The following is an 18,427-nucleotide window of genomic DNA, read 5'->3' on the forward strand; positions in this document are numbered from 1 at the left end:
AGGTGCAGTAAATGGGACAGTATGGGAGGAATATGGAGATAGACTCAAGGACAGAAGTCACTTGTAATTGCCTCAGATTAGCTGACAGCACTGGCTGTTTCCATCTGAGAACTATGCACCTTCCCATGCCAGTGGAACCTTCCCATACAAGGGCTGTATAATAAAGTGGGATCTATGGTGCTCTGCTTGCCATTAAAAAAAAATGCTATTATAAATAATATCTCATAAATAATTATAATATACAGAAAAATAAAGCAGCAAGGTTTATAACTGGGCAGTCTGAAGTCTTTAGAGTGACTGGAAGAAATTATCACATTTAATTAAAAATAAATTGCCAATAATGCCAATAAATTATTTTCAGACAGGGAAATTTCAGGCTAGCTTGCTGTTTGAAAGATACAGAATGCAAATATGGTTAACTTGGTATCAATAGCCTGGCACAGTTGATCACTGCCAAAGTAACTGAAGTGTTATTGTAATTACCATCATAACACTTAGAACTCACAGTTAAGTATTACAAATCCTGTATATTAAAAAGACAGAAAAGAAGGACAGTACCTGCTGTGAGAAGCTTACGGACTGGTTTGTCACATGAGACAACAGAAGAATGAATACAAACAAGCAGGAGAAAACACACACTGACAATGCATAAAGCTCATGGCAGGATGACCTGCAGAGACCCCCAAAGAGTTCACACCAGAAAATAACAAAATGCTTGAGCACCTGCATTAGTCTGAGCTTGTGCAGGCTGAACTGCATTTTGGTCAGTAGAAGCCAAGGCTCCAGCAGAAGGTAACAGTTTCCATTCCCTGCGGGAAGAGAGGACCTCACTCACGAGCTGAAATTTACCTGAACTGCTGCCAGCAATTCAAACTCAGCCCACCTTCCTTTGATACAAATGCTGCAATTTCTACCACATGCCCTTGGCTGCCACCAGTAAAAGAGCTAAATCTTAATGATTTGTTGCCATAATTTCTTTTTCTGAGACATTTTAAACCATTTTAATCCTAAAGGTTTTCCATTCCCTCCTTATGTTGCAATTTTGGGATGTCTACTCTAAAATTGTCGTGTGGTGGAGCACTACACTGTGTGTTGGTGATTAAAGATAAACAAACTCCATGTATGGTTCAAAAGTTCAGCTCCAATTTGAAGGCTTTGGAATAGAAAGTGATAAAAGAAGAGAGAAAAGAAAGAAAGAAAACACTGGATGAAAAATGCAGTTGAGAAGAGGAAGCAGAAAGTTGTAAATAAGCATAGAAGCAATTTAATTACCATATACAGCACCCTTGTCAAATGCTACATCTCCCTGTTTTGACGCCTGATCTACAAAGAAAAGCTGTTTGCTGCTCCTTCAGAGGCAGTTTGGTTTTGCTTTATTGATTCAGCAGATACCATTGGATCCTCTGCTCTTGACTTCTGCCAAACGTAACCCAGAGAATTTCACCAGTGGATTCCTGCACGAAGCTCAATAACATCTTGTTGAACTGGGGCACAGCTTTTAGGAAGACATCTGCTCCTGACTGGATCCATAGGTGAGTTGTTTCAATTATTAATTTCCCTTGTTGTTAAAAAAATGGACTTTATTTCCCATTTGAATTTGCCAACCTTTGTTCTAACAGTCACAGGTTTGTACCCTGATGACAGCTCATCTATCAGTTCAGCATTAGACAATTCATATGTGCCAACAATTCTGTCTTTGGAAGGACTTTCCTTTAGAGGGGGCAAGAAAAACAACCTTTAATAAAAACTCCTCAGCAAGAAAAACCGCCTTTAATAAAAATTCCTCTGTAACTAAAAAGTGAATCAGAAACTGCAGGGAGAAATGGTACAGGGATCAATCAGCAGCAGCTCTAGAAGCTAGAGTGACAAGCTTGAATGTTCCAGCCTGAAAGCCCTCTGCTGATGCAAAACCAGAACACCCTCTCAATGATTTTTTTAATGATGCAGTGGTTCTGCATTGGACTCTGCAAATCATCCCTAAAATGGAAGGATTGAGGTGCCCAAAATTTGTCTATCTTTATCACCCAGACGAAGGCACTGGAGCAAAAAGTTACCATAGTTACATCTTAATGACAGTAAAGGGAGATTTTAGAGTTGAGTACCATTGCTACTTTTAACTCCTCTCCAATATTTGTTGCTATTGACAAATATCCAAATACCACTACATTACCGCGAGCTGCCCAAAGCAGAGTAGTGCCAGGAGCAGAGAAGGGTCTATTTCCCTGTAGCACCAATGAGTGAAACAGCTGACTGAGAAAGAGAGCTGGGTGATCATGGTGTAGGGTTAACCTAAAAAAGGCAAAAGGGCTTGGCTGAGGAGCTCATTGCTAAGGCTGACTTTGCAAAACATGGAGTTTTGGCTGAAATGCACAGTCTCCAGGGACACAGACTGTTTCTGTATGTGCACCTTCTGCCAAATTCCAAAGAGGGAAGAGAACAGAGAAATAGCCAGAAAATAACTAAAATCACAATTTTTATAAGTAATATTAAGTATGCAGGGGCACAGTAATACTGGCCAGAAGGAAGTTTGTATTAAGGAAATAGAATCTTGCCTATACTATCCAGTATCTCTCCATCTAGATTTTCCAAGTTGTCTGTTAACATGTGTGCTCTGTACTTTCCTAAAACCCAAGCTAAAATCCATGCATCCATCTATTTACTCACTTGCAAGCTCCACACTATTTTTCTCCTTCTATTGCTATATATAGACACATGCATATACAAACATAGATAAATATAGTATGCATGTGTGTATGTGCTAGTTTAATTGTAGTCAACACAGCACTTATATTTCACCACAAGAAAAGTACTTCTTATATTCTGTATCTCACACACATTCCTTTATCTTCTCTCTCCATTTGAGTTATTTCAAGTCCACTTCTTCAGGCTATCATTGTTTTATGCTGCATAGGTGGTCATGTGTGAGGCAAACCAAAGGGCTGGAATTGTATCACCATCTGAATCAATGTCAACCAACATTTCCTACATATTCCCCAATTCTGACATTCTCAATCTGAGAGATGTAAATGCACACGTGAGATGGAAAAACACTCTGACCTTGCACAGAGAGCAGACATGGAAGTGATTTTCAGCCAAAACAGTTTGCTTTTTGCTCTGTGAATCAGGCATGAAATTAAAAATCATCAGAGCCATGTCTCAAGAGCTAAGTTCAAGTTTTCTTGCATGCATCTACAACTTTGTCTATGAGAGACTGGCAGGTAGATCACTGAGCACTGGAAGGGCTTGAATCAATATATGCTTTGACTGACAGGTGGCCAACCACCGTGAAGGAAACTTCCCTGTCTGGCAGTCCAGGAGCAACTCTGGCAGCCACATTCATGCCACCTGAGCTGGGACTGAGGCCCCTTCAGAGCAACCACCCCACACTCACACAGTCAGACAAGTTCTCCTTTACTGCTTGACCCAAGGTTTCCCATAGCAGAGCCTCAGATATCTCAGTCTTTAAAATAATTTAATCACTGTGCAGCAACAGAATAACAGCTTGAGCTCCAGCTGGGTGCCTCCAAGGAGGGACCCCAAACAAAGGAAGCCAAGGGTTTTGTACTCTTACAGTCTAAGCATAAAAACGTCTGGGGTAATGGGCTCCTGTCCTGTCTCTGAGTGTCCAGTCACAGTTCCCATCCTCTTGCCTGAGGCTCCCAACACCCAGAGCTCAAACTGCAGCTGCACACCGAGCTACCTGCATAGAATGTATTCCTCAACACCCCATAGTACAAAAGTACTCCACAAAGAGCCTCCTGGATGCTGTACTGAAGCAGCTAAGCAGCTATCTAGGTTAGCGTGGAAAAACAAAATGGGAAAGTTTAATGTCAAAAACTGTGAATGAGCTGATTAATGCCTCTCTTCTATAGAAACTCTCTCCAGAAGGTATGGTAGGCCACTCAGAACACGTGCTGGATTGCAAGCACACTGTTGACTGTCCCTGTGGGGGACACCAAAGCAGGATGAATGATCATCATGCAGCAATTCAGTTTCTGCTCAGAGCACTGGCTAGGTTGTGCAGGCTCACAAAAGTAGTTGCATTACTATGAATTCATTGTCATTCATAATCACAAAAATTATTATTATTAAAAAAGCAGTACTACAACAGCCTGTCCTGCTGCAATGTGTCCTGATTACAGCTACCACAGGGCATGGAAAGTTACCTAGAAGGCCACCCCAGTTAATAAATAAGAGAAAACACAGTAAGAATTTTTGTCTCTGCATTTTAACCACAGATCTTGTGACTAGAGAAAGACAGGAAAGGTTTCAGCGCAGTAAGATTTTCTTAGCTGCCTGGGAGTGCCAGCAGCAGCCTGGTGGAACAAGCACCGAGGTCTGGGCAGCAAGAATAACTTTATGCCCTTTTTGAAAGTCTTCAGCCAGAACTATTTGCCTCCCCACAGCAGCCAAGAATGTCATCTTGTGTTACTGTCCTTTAGTTCCAGCTCTACACCCCCTTATTTCAGCCCCATCTATCCCTATTTCTATGGCTGGCACTTTAAGAATTAAACCTACTCACACTTTTCTGATGTTAACTTTAATTTCAGTTTCTGCAGAACAGGTGTCATGAGGAATTAGTACCATTGCATTTAGCAATTCAATTAATGAAAGTATATTAAAATTACAGTAGTAATGAGTAAAAAACTATTTAAACCGTTAGCAGTGTCAGAACTCCCAAATTTCAGTAAAAATATGCAACCCTAATGAATTAATATTAACTCTGGAGCCTGAGAACAAAATCTGAACTCCTTGCCATCCAATCACATCTCTGCTCTCAGCCTAACCAGTTATTAATAATTTCTCTGCTGGTGATGAGGGCTATTTTGCAATTTAATTTCATCAATTTCTAGTAGAGCAAAGAGGACATGTAGTTTGGTTCCATTTTTCATCTCTAAAGACACACGTAAATTATCTGTGGAGGCAGAATTTGAGTTTCTGACATTTAAATAAATCATTTTCTCCTGCAGAAATGATAATAAACAAAAGCCAAACTCCTATTGATCTTCACCTTGCATTCACCACACTGAATCATAGAATTGGCATCCAGAACCTGAATGTATAATAGATATTTTTTTAGTATTATGATTGTAGAGCTAAGCCTGAATTTTGACAGGAAAAAAGCATATGTCACTGCTGCCTGTCAGCATGTGTGGACAGCTTAAATAAAGCTCCAGAGGTGTCAGCTGCTCTCCTCTTCTTTTCCCTGACAGGCAGGTAGACCCCACAGCTCTGCAGCTGTACCATATGTCAATTAGCCAACATGCAAAATGCAAAGTTTTTGTTATGAGAATTAGCCTGCCCTGGCAAGATCTGATAAGACTTCCTGCCCTATGACTTCCTTGTAGGCACTTCAGCTTTCCATCTTTCAGAGAGAAAGGCTTGGAACAACTTGAGGATCAGAGGCAATGGAGCAGGCAGGATGATTGCTCATAAAGCAATCTGAAAATTATCACATATGTGAGAAAAAGGAGATTCTGTGTGGGGTTGTCCAAAAAGCAGAATTTTAGGAGACAAATAATGAAGTTCTTCTGCAAACCATTACAGACAACCCAATCTGCAAAAATAATGACTGACAGAAACAATCCTTTACACATTTTATGTCATCTATTCTTTTCAAATATGGAACTTTGGAGTGGCATATTTTGGTGACACCACAAAAAGAGTGAGAATGGCAAACACCTAAGAGGACAATTTAGGGGAGTAAAACATTCTGGAATTACTAATATCTAATATAGGATTGAATTTTGGATAAAGTGATTCAATTTTGCCACAGACTTTCACTGAACATAGAAGTCGCACATGAATGGATTACAGGATCTGATTGATTTATGTATTCACTTAGGATTTTTTAAAAGATAGATAAAAACACATTGAATAAAAATGTAAAATTACAACCCATTACAAAGCCCTATTAGTGGTAAATGAAGGTGATGGAAAGTGTGTTTTGGAATATTTCTCCATATCCTCACTTTTCTTTGGACTAAGTGAAGCAAAAATATCTATTTTCTACAATTAGAAATTAATAGAAGAAATGCAGCCAGGATTTATGAAAATACTTCTCAATAAAGCTCAATATTTCCAGAGTACAGGAAATGTTTCACATACAATCAGCTATATTCCTTTCACTAGGAAATTTCCCACTGATAGTTATGGGAGCAAGACTAGATCCTGAATTATAGAGAACATTTGCGTTCTTTATTTGAGTAATTGCTCAAAGTTCTGTTTGACTAAGTGCCCACAAAGTGCCACAAGAGTGCAGTGACCAAAGAGCCGATGACAGGGAGGACTGGCACAGACACAGGCAATTGCCATTCCTATCATACACAGCCAGCAAAGCTGCCAGTTATGTCAGACTCCCTCCTCTTCCCATCAAAAGCTATCAAGTCTTCTTAAATACTCAAGAAGGGAAGACTGGCTGGTGAGCCAAGCCAGTTGAATAAATGATCTCTGGAACCAGATTTTTAGCTACATAAAACAGCTCTCATGACTAAAAGTCAAGATGTGTCGAGGCAAGACTCCCCCACAGGGACAGTGCATTAAGCAGGGAAGAATGAAAAGCCAATAGAGAAATGCAACAGCATTCCTGAGCTGGGGGGACTGGATTCATCCACATGTACTTTATCAGTCTAAAATGTGAACAAAGCTTTGGCCACCATCAGAGGCATTGTCCTTTCACAGGGCTTATTTTCTGTAATTACTTTGGATCCTCAGTGAGATTTCCAGGACACTATTTCCCTCAAAACTGTTCATAACTTCACTTAGGTATCATCCAGCAATTAGTTTTCTTAAGCAGTTTTATGATGACAGTGCCATGACCTGACTCCAATGAAATTAATTCTATAGCCCTTTTTAACTTAATCCAACAAAAACCTACTCATCTCAGCATAGAGTCATGAATCATTTTAATATATACATTTATACTAGTACAATTAGTGTTATTAATATAAATTAAACAAGAACCCTAACATTATTTTACACAGAGTAGTGATAGAATCATTAATGCCAGTGAGTATTAGAATGCTATTGAATATTAAATATGCTGTAGGTCATAGGTGTTTTTAAAGTACATGATCAGAGAAAATTAGTTGGCATAAAAAGGTAGTTTCTTTTTGTTTCAGTTCATATAGGTGATTTTGTATTTACACAAGTTAAACACATATATAGATAATGGTTTACAAAATATCTCATTGTTATGGAAAATGTGAATCCAGTGAAAATGGAAATCCTTAATAGCAGACATAAGGTTCATTTCCTTAACCTTCTGTACCTGCATGTCTTCACTCAGCCACTCCCTTTTCTGATGGGGACCAGTTTTTATTACTGTGACAGAGACCTCCAGCAGATCACTCTATCTCTATGCCACTAGAATCACGAAAATATGAGAAGAAATATCTTTTCTGTCCTGTATTTAACACCTACTCAATTAGCAGGTTATTATTCAGTTCTTTTTCAGCAGTATCCCTCTTCTCTAGAGAAGCTTTACTTGACTTTTCCAGGGTCTCCACACCACATGTCCACAAAAGACAAACTACTTTTATCTGGACTTTTTTCCCTTATATTTAAGGGACAGCCATGCCTTCTTCACCTGTCTTCCAATTACCACTTCTCATGTAGACTCTTCCTTCTCCAGAACACCAGCTGAGAGCCACCTCCTATTTTAATACCAACAAGAGCAGTAAAATCACCAGTCATAAGGAAAGATGGAGCTTCTTTATAGAAGAGGATATTACAGAATAATATCTTCGACGTCTTTACACTTCAACAAGCACAAGTACAAATCATCTTTCAGCAGGTGGAAAATCATAATTTATTGTAAACAAAAATTCAAATTTATCCAGGAAGTAAAAATTCATTAACTTTATGCAGCTTGAAAAGTTCAGAGTAGTCTGCCTGGCAAAAAGTCTGAAACTAGGCACTAAATTTTATTAAAAATCCATTTTCATTTCATGTTAATTCCCAAAAATGATGGATTCATTTTAGTGGGTATTCAGATAAATTATCACCCTTGAAGATTTACTGCATTTTCTGTTTAAGATAAATGCTGAAGTCTTCATTTAAACTCCAGTGTAGACTTTAACTATAGAATTACCACTAGAGCTTCTGGAAATCCATGTGGACGGCTTTTCTGGTGCGGAAAGACACATAGAAGTACATTAAAATCAGCATGGCCAAGAAAGTTGTTCCGTATTTGAAAGAGCTTTCTGCAAAAAGTGCAACATCTTTGTAAGAGATGTAGGTAGAACAGACCTTTATCTTAAACTTTTTGCTGAGGGAAATGAAGTTTAAGGTGTATGATTTCATTAAACCTAAAAGCAAGTGCAAATATCTAATAAGTTATATACCACACATGCGTGAACAAAATGAAGGTTTTCTTGTCAAGTATTGTAGAAAATGCTATCTATGTTTATATTAGGGACAGATACCTCAGAGGAAAAAAATAAAAATAAAAAAGGGAGCATTTGATTTCATGAGTAGAAAACATCCATCTGACAGATTAATTATCTTTGAAGCAACAGCAGCAATGAACTGATTAATACATGGAGCTCTCTATCTCCATGCTCGTATAACCATCATATTAAGTAAATTCCATTTCCCTGAAAAGATTCTGACTTACTGAAAGGTCTTTATGCACTTATAAATGTGTCAACAAGCGACAAGGAGGTAATAGTTTCCAGGAGGTATTACTGCAATGTGTATTTGATAATGAAATTTGCTGGGCAAATTAGCCAAAGAAAAAGTATAAAGGTCTAACGGGCTTAGTCTACCATCCAAAGAAGCACACACTATGGGATTCTTTCTGCAATGGAGTATCACAACTAGCCAGCACAGAGATGAATTTACCTGTTTGCAAGGGAGATATTTTAACAAATAAATTTGGCCATGAGCACAAACTCTTTTCTTTGACAAACCAATCCTTATTACCATGGTCACCAGTTTACAAAAAAAAAAAAAAATCAGTCTTTTGTCTAGATCATTGCAACTTGCTCACTTCAGGAATCCTTTACTGGATATCCACTGAGGGTCACTGACCACTTAAATCATAAGGTATCACTGCTGTTCTGATCCCTAAATGGATTGTTCAAACTAGAAAGTAATAAACAGCAAATCAACAGGTCCATTCTGAACATTTGGCTACTTTCAATTTTACTAAAATTAATATTTTTAGATTTGCAATCAAGGTGGAGATTCAGAGACTTCTGGGAGCTGTTCAGAGAGCACACATTGGGAATTTTATGCCCAAAAAATTAATATAAATCAAACTCAAAGCTTCTACTCTACCAAAATAATGTAAAATCACTCTCGTTAATGGTTGATTAGCCATACTAGCTAAACGGGGCAATGCAGCACTACTTATTACACAGGAGAGCAGAGCTGCCTAAAAGCAGAAATCAAAATCTCAAGGATTTAAAGATGCAGAGAACTGGGGAATCCATTTGACCAGTACTTAGTCATACACTCAGATTATATGATAAATGGCTTATAAGGAATGATTCATGTGTCAGGAATGTGTCATGTGCTATCATGGGATGCTATTTAACATGTAAATCACTTTTGTCACTTCATCTCTTTGTCTAAGAAAAGGAAAAACCTAGCGAGATGCAGTAAAATGGCAATGGTATATTTACGTAAATGCATCCTTCTTATAAAGCTTCTCCTCAAACAAGATGAATCACAGTTCATCCTCAACTTGAGACAAATTATAAAATATCCAAATATTTTTCAGTTATGCAATTATTTTCACCCGGAAGAACCCAGTCAAAAGGGATGATGTGCACCGGTGGAGAGCTCTGGGACAGGGTTTCCTTAAGTAAATATATCCCATATTTCTGTAGAGAAAAAGTTCACATTGCAAAGTTCGATATTAATATAGAATCATGAAAAAGAAATTGTAAAACTATACTGGTATGTTAATGGACATTCTCAAAATAGGAGCCAGATTTATATTTCCTCTTATGAAATGTAACAAGTCCTTTCAGATTCTTTCTGAAATGAAAAGAATTAATGTTCATTTCTGGAAGTGTGAGAAATTATGCTTTATCTGTAAATACAATATCTTTACAGATTCTAGTGTGAAATTAATACATCACCACTACACAAAATGTATAATTCATGTACTGATACCCAGTCAGATGTAGCAGCCATGAAAACTGAGGCATCTACAAATCATCAGCATACATCTGCAAAACAAGCGATGGCAACAATCCTCTAAAGGTGGACTATGTGGGGTTTTTTTAAGTACAAAATTTTCACTGCATCTAGCTGTTATCTCTCCAAGATTCAAAAATGGAAATAATACTTAGAAATGAAGATAAGTTTGTTAGTTTGTTTGCTTGCTTGCTTGCTTGTTTGTTTAAAATCATTATCATGTATGAATAGGAAGCAAATTAGTTGTTTTGGACTCTAGAAGATAAACACCTATATATCATGAATATAATTATGGCACAAGCTCTAGGAAAATAGCAGGAGCATATATTGAAATGGTGATGTAGCTTGTAATTCGTATTTGTAATTTTGGAAATACAGTAAGCAAATCGGGAGCCAGTGACACACAGAATAGGCAGAGCCTCACAAATTCCCATTTACTTTAAATCCTTCTCTGTTGTGGACCAGAGTGTGAAGGATCTGCCCCTGCACATCCTGAAGGTCACAGACCTCTGATAAAGCCACCATGAGCAGATTGCAGAGGACACCATGGAACATAAAACATGTACCACAGACATGAAGAAAAGTGGCATGTAACATTGTGGTTTAGATTAATTGTCAGTAATTTAAACAATGAAAAGCTAGATATCCTGAATATAAATTTACATACCAAGAAACAAAAAAATCTCCAAGAAGCCAGAATCTGTGCAGCACATTTACTGAGAGACAGAACTGAGTGGATTTGAGAGAGTGCATAATAGATGGTCAGTGTCTGATGTAGTGGATATCACAGCCACAGAGTGAGAATGAGGGAACAAAAATGCCATGCATCTGCCATGGCTGGACTGCCAGAGCATAGGGATCACAGCAGGAAAAGCCAGCACGAAATGCCTCATTTCTGTAGCTCAATATAGGGATCTCTTTCACATTTCAGCTTAGTGCCAATGGCCCCACACAACCAAAAGATGGCCTGAAAGACAATTGACTTTGTTGGCTGAACCTCAGAATATTCCGCCAAAGCATTCCTACCCATCCTTAGGGGAAAATGCTGACAGGATTTGCAGGACTTCACACAGAAACCACAGGAGATAGAGGATTCATTCTCCTCTCAATCCATCCAAGGCTATACAAAAACCCCCTCTCCCCCACTGAGCCTGATCCCACTTTGCTGCCAGCTGCCATTCGTTGTTCTAATGGCTTCAAGCAGCCCTAAAGCCCATTAGCCACTCCCTGGCAAGAAATGGGACATTTCCAAAGCACCCCAAATATGCTGCAGCCCCAAGCTGTCAGCACAGCCTCTACAGACACTGGCAGAAATGGGACATTTCCAAAGCACCCCAAATATGCTGCAGCCCCAAGCTGTCAGCACAGCCTCTACAGACACTGGCAGAGAAATGAGGGAGGTAAGCTTTCCCCAGGAATTGCAGCAGAAGTTGGATGGCTTCAGGGTACTTGTGGCATAAAAGATGGCCTTTATGTCACCTTCACATGCAGCCACAAATGAGGGTCTGACTCTTTGCACGGGACTGAAACGTGAAAAGAATCTTTGAAAAGGGTACAAGAGCAAAGAAGCATTTTGTACTGGCTAGTCCTGTTTTCCCTGCTGTGATCTCTGCACATTGGCATGCTGGCCTTGACAGATGCAAAGCATTTTTTGTTCCTTCACTCTCATTTTGCAGTGGTGGCACAACTACAAGAACCACTGTGAATCCATTAATCAATTACTCTCAAATATCCAACACCTCCTCAGACCAAACAGATGTCCCACAAACTTGTCACTGCATGTCTCAGGATGCCTTTGTGAAAAAAAGTTGTTTAGATGGTTTTACTTATATTAAATAAATAATTAGCAGTAGAAGATACATATAAGCTTTGAGGAATAAGCAAAACTTGGTATCACAGAATCATAGAATGGTTTGGGTTGGAAGGATCTTTAAAATCATCTTGTTTCAAGTCTCCTGCCTTGGGAGCTGGGATACCTTCCGCTGGATCAGGTTGCTCAGGTCTCCATCCAACCTGGTCTTGAACATTTCCAGGGATGGGTAATCCCCAGTTTCTCTGGGCAACCTGTTCCAGTGTCTCACCATCCTCGGAGTAAAGAACATCTTCCTAACATCTTATCTAAATCTCCCCTCTCTTAATTTAATTTTGTTTGCCCCTACACCTCTCATGGGAAAACCGTTCCAGAATTTTACTTCATCGACAACTAAAACTGTCCTTCTAGTTTCCAAATTAAATTGTATTTATGATTGCTTTATACTCATTTGTCTTTTTGCCAACCCTGCTCTTTAGTTTCAGCACTTCTTTTGCTTCCTCAGTCATTTTGCATACACAAGCTTGCAACTTATTAGTCTCCAAATGCATGACCTTGCACCACACAGCAGTGAATTCCATCTGATTTTGACTACTCCAGGCCTTAAGTTCATCCACTTCTTCCTAGCTGACAGGCTGCTTCTATTCAGAGTTCTTTCATCTGTATATTTCACACATATACATCTCCTCTTTGGGAAAATGAACCAACAAAAGTACCAAAAATATTTGTCAGAAGATCTGTCCTTAACAATTGTACTGTAACTTAGTGCTTCAACTAAAATTTTCCAGTGTCTCCTGTAGTTCTCAAACCTTCACATGATTCTTTACTTGCTTTGCAACTTTCTTTCTGATGAGAATTATCCCTAATTTCCTTGGAAGATGCCAGATCACATACACAACTACAGTCCAGCTAGAGGAGTCCAATTGCATTTTCCTATATAGAAAATGAGTTATCTTATCAACGATGTCCCTATGGATTTATCCTCAATGTATTCCATCAAATCAGCACTGAGCAGTGGCCAAAAGGACAAGTTGCTGAAAGACTTTGCAGAAGTGCCAGGTGCTGTATATTTCATCCAGCACAGTTCACCTTCAGTGCTTATAACCCAAACCTCTATTAGTGGCTAATGTGACATCAGTGCCAATGTTTGCACCTCCTGGGCTGAACTAAATTCCATCATCACTTGGACCTGAGTATCCCTATTTATCTTAGCAGCTACCCAGGGGCACAGAACTTCCCCATCTTCCCTGTCTTTAGATTCATGTCGTACCAAGGTGCACCATATTCTGTAGTAGCCTGTGGTAGAAAGTTGCACCTTTATCAGTGAGCACCAAAAAGAACAGAAAGTTTTGTAAGGGAAGGGACAAGGCAAAAATGTGATCTCCCAGCTTCATGACATTCATGAAAAACTGAACCAATAAACACAAAGTTTCACATCATCATGATGACACTGGTGTGCAGAACTCCTGAACTATGACAGTTTGATTTGTATCCCAAACTTCTACAAAAGCTGGCGGTAACACAACCGAAATTGAAGATTGAAAAACCTTTTCTATTTTAGCAACTGCCTAAAGCCTACTAGTCTACAGTTACTATGCATCTGGCTTTATTCATAAGACCTAATGATGAAAGCATTCAAACTACATTAGCAGAGTTCTGTGAAAGCTCAGATCATCAGTGAACACCAAAGCATTGTGTGCTTTCACCTTAGCAATATATACTGCTAAGAAGTAAATAAATGTACCACTCCACCAGCTATCCTCTGTGAGGGTGGCTTCTGCTCCACAGGCAACCCCCAGAACTCGGTTCATTAATTTTAAATGAAAGTTAGAGTAATTCAAGTTTTATCCTTTAAGAGGAATCAGTTAAAGTCATACAGAATTCATGCTTTGGAAGGGAGCAATGTATTTATGTCAGATTGCCTACTACAAAGTCTTTGCAAGTGAACATATAAATGTGTACAAGGAATATCACGTTCATTTTGGTAGGTTTAAATTTGTTCATGCTCCCCTCATGACAGAAGAATTTGTCAGCTGCCTCTCAGAAATATACGGAAACATTAGTTTTAACTTGTTTAAAACAAATCTAGTAAGAAATTATCTAAGGCATGGCTGCCGTCCTTTTCAGTCTGCTTACAACAGAAAATGAAAGCTGACTGTGTCTGAAAGAGGAACACAGCTTTAACCTCTACCAGCATTGGAGGTTATGACAAACAACTACTCAGTCATAACACAGAAAATATTGACTTACATTTCAGATCAAAGATATGAACAATAGACCATAGACAGTCAACTTCCAGAATACACCGATTACATAGAAATGTAAGACATTAGGTCAAGTACTCCGAATCTTCTTCTCAAAATTGGTGACACTTTTTAGTCCAACTTCATATGGAATATCCTAAGATATTAAGCTCCTGAAAGATTTATGAGAATCAACAGCAGAGTGAAGAACAGATGTTATTGATGCTGCCATTAGTGAAAGGTGGGAAGATATAAAGTCACTACTCATTTCCTTTGGCAGCAGCTAGGCTGACAGGCACTCCCTGGCTGTCCACCCAGCACAGCTACTGCTGAACACACCACAGCACAGACTTTCTTTTCTGGCTGCTGAGCAGAAAAGGCACAAGAAAGAACTTTGGACATCTGGGAACTCTGCACTGCAGGAAGAGTTTTAGGAAAACAGAAAATGATCAAGATACAAGATAAATGACCAGGGATGTAGAAATGCGAAAATATTCTAGAAGAAAAACAAGTAGGGTTGTTTTAAGGGAGTCACGAGAGAGAGAAGAAGTTGAGGTTGTTAGACAGGAAGAAGTCAGGGCACAAATATGCATGATATTTGTCTTTGTGAAGACATTTTTTGGTGAACAATTTTGTAAGACCGAAAATGAAGAATGCTGCATGGAATCCAGTGACTCAGTCCAAAGGAATTCATTGAAAACTGCAGATGCTCTTTGTTTCTCAAAATTTTTGTTTGTGTTTGTAGGTTTATTTGTATTCCAAATGTGCAAACAGTTTTATTTCAAAGTACTTGTATTTCTGAAAAAAAATTATTTTAAAAAGATTAATTTAAAAAATAAGACAACAGAACCATTGATATGCAGTGCATACTGTGAGAAACCTTAAACCCTAACAATGTGAACAATAATTGAATGAAAAAACAGTATCAAAACACAAAAAAAAAATCTGACAAGTTGGATGAGCAACATCAAACTATATATTGACTTCTTTTTCTATCTTGCCAGTAAATATAAAATCAAAAGTGGAAAGAAAGGAAAAAAGCCCCACAGTTATCAGAACAAATAAAGGCTCTGTTTATCCTGTCTCAGCACAAAAGAACACAAGATATGTCAGAATAGAAGAGCGCATTTTGACCCATCGCAAGCAATATCTTGCTTTCTGATACTTCATGCTGCTTCAAGGGAAATACTCTACGGCATTCTTGTTCATTGTACAAACTGTGTGATGGAGAGATGAAGAAATTCCTGTGAGTCCAGATAGCCATCTATTTTAATGCCAAATCATGAGGTTGCTGGTGAAATTCCAGTTTTTATTCTTGCCAGTGCAAGTTACTAAAACTTTTTAGGTACTATATTTGCTTAAAGAATGTCCCAATAATAGTAAATTTCAGTGGTTAACTTTTTTGTATATACACATCATAATCAGGGGGATAAAGGGCATTGGTACATTTCAGAGGAAAAACTCTGCAGCTGCAGCACTGGACTGGTGTGGAGGTGGTTTCACTGAGAACAGCATGAAGATGGTTTCATTCCAGACTGAGAACACTCTCCTCCGATTTACAATAGATAATGTGCTGAGTGCATAATACAGAAAAATGTACAACGATTTCTTAAGAAATCATTGGCACCTTAATTGTGTTATAAAAATCAATAGTTTATCATTTAATGGATTTACTGGACAGAGGAGAGTGGTTATGCTATTTAAAGTTTCCACCAGTCATCCAGAGGCTGTTTTTCTTTAATCCTATTCAAAAATTCTCTGAATCAAAGAAGCATGACCAAACTATAAAAGGCATTAGACAAAATCTCCTTCTTAACTGCAAAGCTGAAATGAAACAACCAATAGATGGCATAGTTTGGGGTGTTTGAAGTCTGTAACTCCTGAAAAGCACAAAAGCAGGTGCAAAGAAAATGTTTTTCACTCTAACATAACTTGCCAAACTTAAGCCCAGGTTTCTCCAATACTAAAGCAAACCATGGCAGGTTTTCATTTTTCCTATTATTATTACATAGCTTTAATGAACTATCCTGAAGGAATGAAGGGCATTAGCATATACACTGCATAAAGCTGATGGATCTTACAGTTAAAGAACTTCACTGTCTTTCTTCAGATGTTACCACATTTATTTTTTCTGTAAACAGATTCCAATTGCCTCAAATTAAACCAAACAAAGCAAAAAAAAGAGCAACAAATTAATAATCTTGTTAGCCCTGTGCTGGTTGTCTTTCTACATCCATGAATGCTGCCTAACTAGTTAGGCATCTGCATTAAATACATCTTCATTATTTTAAGGGTTTAAATTCCTGCTCTGAATTGAAAAGTGGCCAGTTGGTCACATGGGTATATTCCTGTAAAGCCTGACAAGACATAAGCAGCCAATTTTCCAGTTTCAAGTATTACTGTACGAGGATTCATGCCTCTGAAATGGTGCAACACATTTGTTTTACAGAAAGACTATGATTTTTTTCATGCTTTGTCAACAGAATTAGTCTGGTGATTGTGGAATTCTTTGCCTTCAACTCACCACTGTCCAGTGTGGTGTAAAGAATAGACAGATGCAGAAGGAATGCTTCCACAGCTTTCCCATCCCTGCTGCAGCTGTGTCTATCCCCTTAATAGACCCTTTGACTATGACCCTCCTGGCGTCCCCTTCCACGTTAGAGCATCAGGACTACATATCAGTGAGAGGAAACTTGGTGAAAGTCTCTTGGAAGTACACACCGCCGAAATTGGCCCAACTCTGTTTTGTCATAACTACCCACAATCCTCAAACAAGGATTCTTATGGAATCTCTGTTGATGAAACCTTTGTGGGGCTTTGGAAAATAGGTTGTGAACCAATTCTCAATTTTACCATATTTACCCAAGAACCTTGATTGTCTCATCATTAGTTTTACAGTGTTTCCCACATCACCATAATTCCAAAGCAGACCATAGACATACGATGTGCTCAGGCTATGCATGGACCAAATTTAATGACATAAGGTTCCTTGTTAGTCTTACATTACCTGCAATTTTTGAGTCACAAATATGGAGTTTTTTCTGTAAAACCTGAAAAAAGACAAAAAATAAATTCCCCTCACAGTATGTCTAAAACCAGTTTCCTGTGGCAGCTGGCAAAGGGGACTTGGGCAGCCCAGTTTTGCCTCAAGCAGGCAGGTAGCTCCTTACACTTTACACTCACAGATGGCTGCTTCATATACCATTACAACTTTAGGTTCTTCAGCCTGACTCTCAATTTTTAACTGGAATTTCTAAACTACTCAGGCCTTAGAACAACTGCTGTCACAAAGGATGCGGGGTATTTAGATACAGTGTTATGTGTAATTAATTTCAAGATGACTTCAGGTTAAACCATATGTAATGAACTGTGTAGCTTCTGTTGGCTACAGAACTCCACAATAGTTTTTTAACCTTTCTTTTGCTATCATCATCTCTCTTCTGTCCTTATTCTATTAACTGTTTTTATTTAATAACCTGTAGCTCTGCTTTAGTTTTATTGTTTTCCTTATCTCCAATACCCAAGAACTCTAATCAGTGTAATCCAGTGTATGATAAAACTACACTGGATTTCTTTGAAAATCCTAAGGTAAAATGAGAAAGCTAAATACATCCTAAAATTGATTTAACTCATTCCCTTCCTCAGCAAAATCAGGATGGAAAAGTGAAGATGAGCAGAGCGATGATGGGCTGAGCACAGCAGGTCCCACTGGTGGCTCAGCCCTTCCAGTTCATGCATTTCATTATGCCGTGATGGGTTACAAGGTTCTTAATAATTGCTCTTCGTAGAAACATTAAGACACACTTTGAGGAAGAAAATGGTATTCCAGTACTTTTCTGTGAAAAGGCTACAAAGTTTCATGAAGAAATGCTGTGATCAAAAAAGCAGTCACTTCAAGGGAAGACCTTCTTTGACTAATATCTCATTAAAATGCCCCAGATCAAATTGGTTCCCCAAAACCTTGTTCCTAGGGGTTTTTGAAGCTGTCGGGAGGTGTTTGCTTGTACTTGCCAGTGATGTTAAACTAATGGGGCTGTCCTTCTCGCTTCCTTCTCGTAGGGAAAAATGCCAGCCCTACGAGGCCATTGTAATTCAGTAAAAACCAAGGACTTTGATGTGGCTTCTGTAGCTCATCCTTCATCCCTCAAAAAAAAAAAAAAAAAAAAAAAAAAGACAGCACGAAACTAAATAAAACACCTTAGAGAATGAAGCCTTAAAGGACAAA

General features: G+C 38.5%; 1 protein-coding gene across 1 annotated transcript in view; it reads right to left on the bottom strand.

Moving 5' to 3' along the window:
- Window positions 1-17,248, bottom strand: part of LOC146431600 (uncharacterized) — a 162,967-nt gene extending 145,719 nt beyond the window's left edge. The window contains exon 1 of the mRNA XM_085072424.1: window positions 17,210-17,248. The gene's annotated coding sequence lies outside the window, so the exon portion shown is untranslated. The remainder of the gene's footprint in view (window positions 1-17,209) is intronic.
- Between the last annotated feature and the right edge of the window lie 1,179 nt (window positions 17,249-18,427).

Source organism: Lichenostomus cassidix, chromosome 12 (assembly GCF_008360975.1).
Source record: "Lichenostomus cassidix isolate B80296 chromosome 12, HeHo_3.0, whole genome shotgun sequence".
Classification (NCBI taxonomy): domain Eukaryota; kingdom Metazoa; phylum Chordata; class Aves; order Passeriformes; family Meliphagidae; genus Lichenostomus; species Lichenostomus cassidix.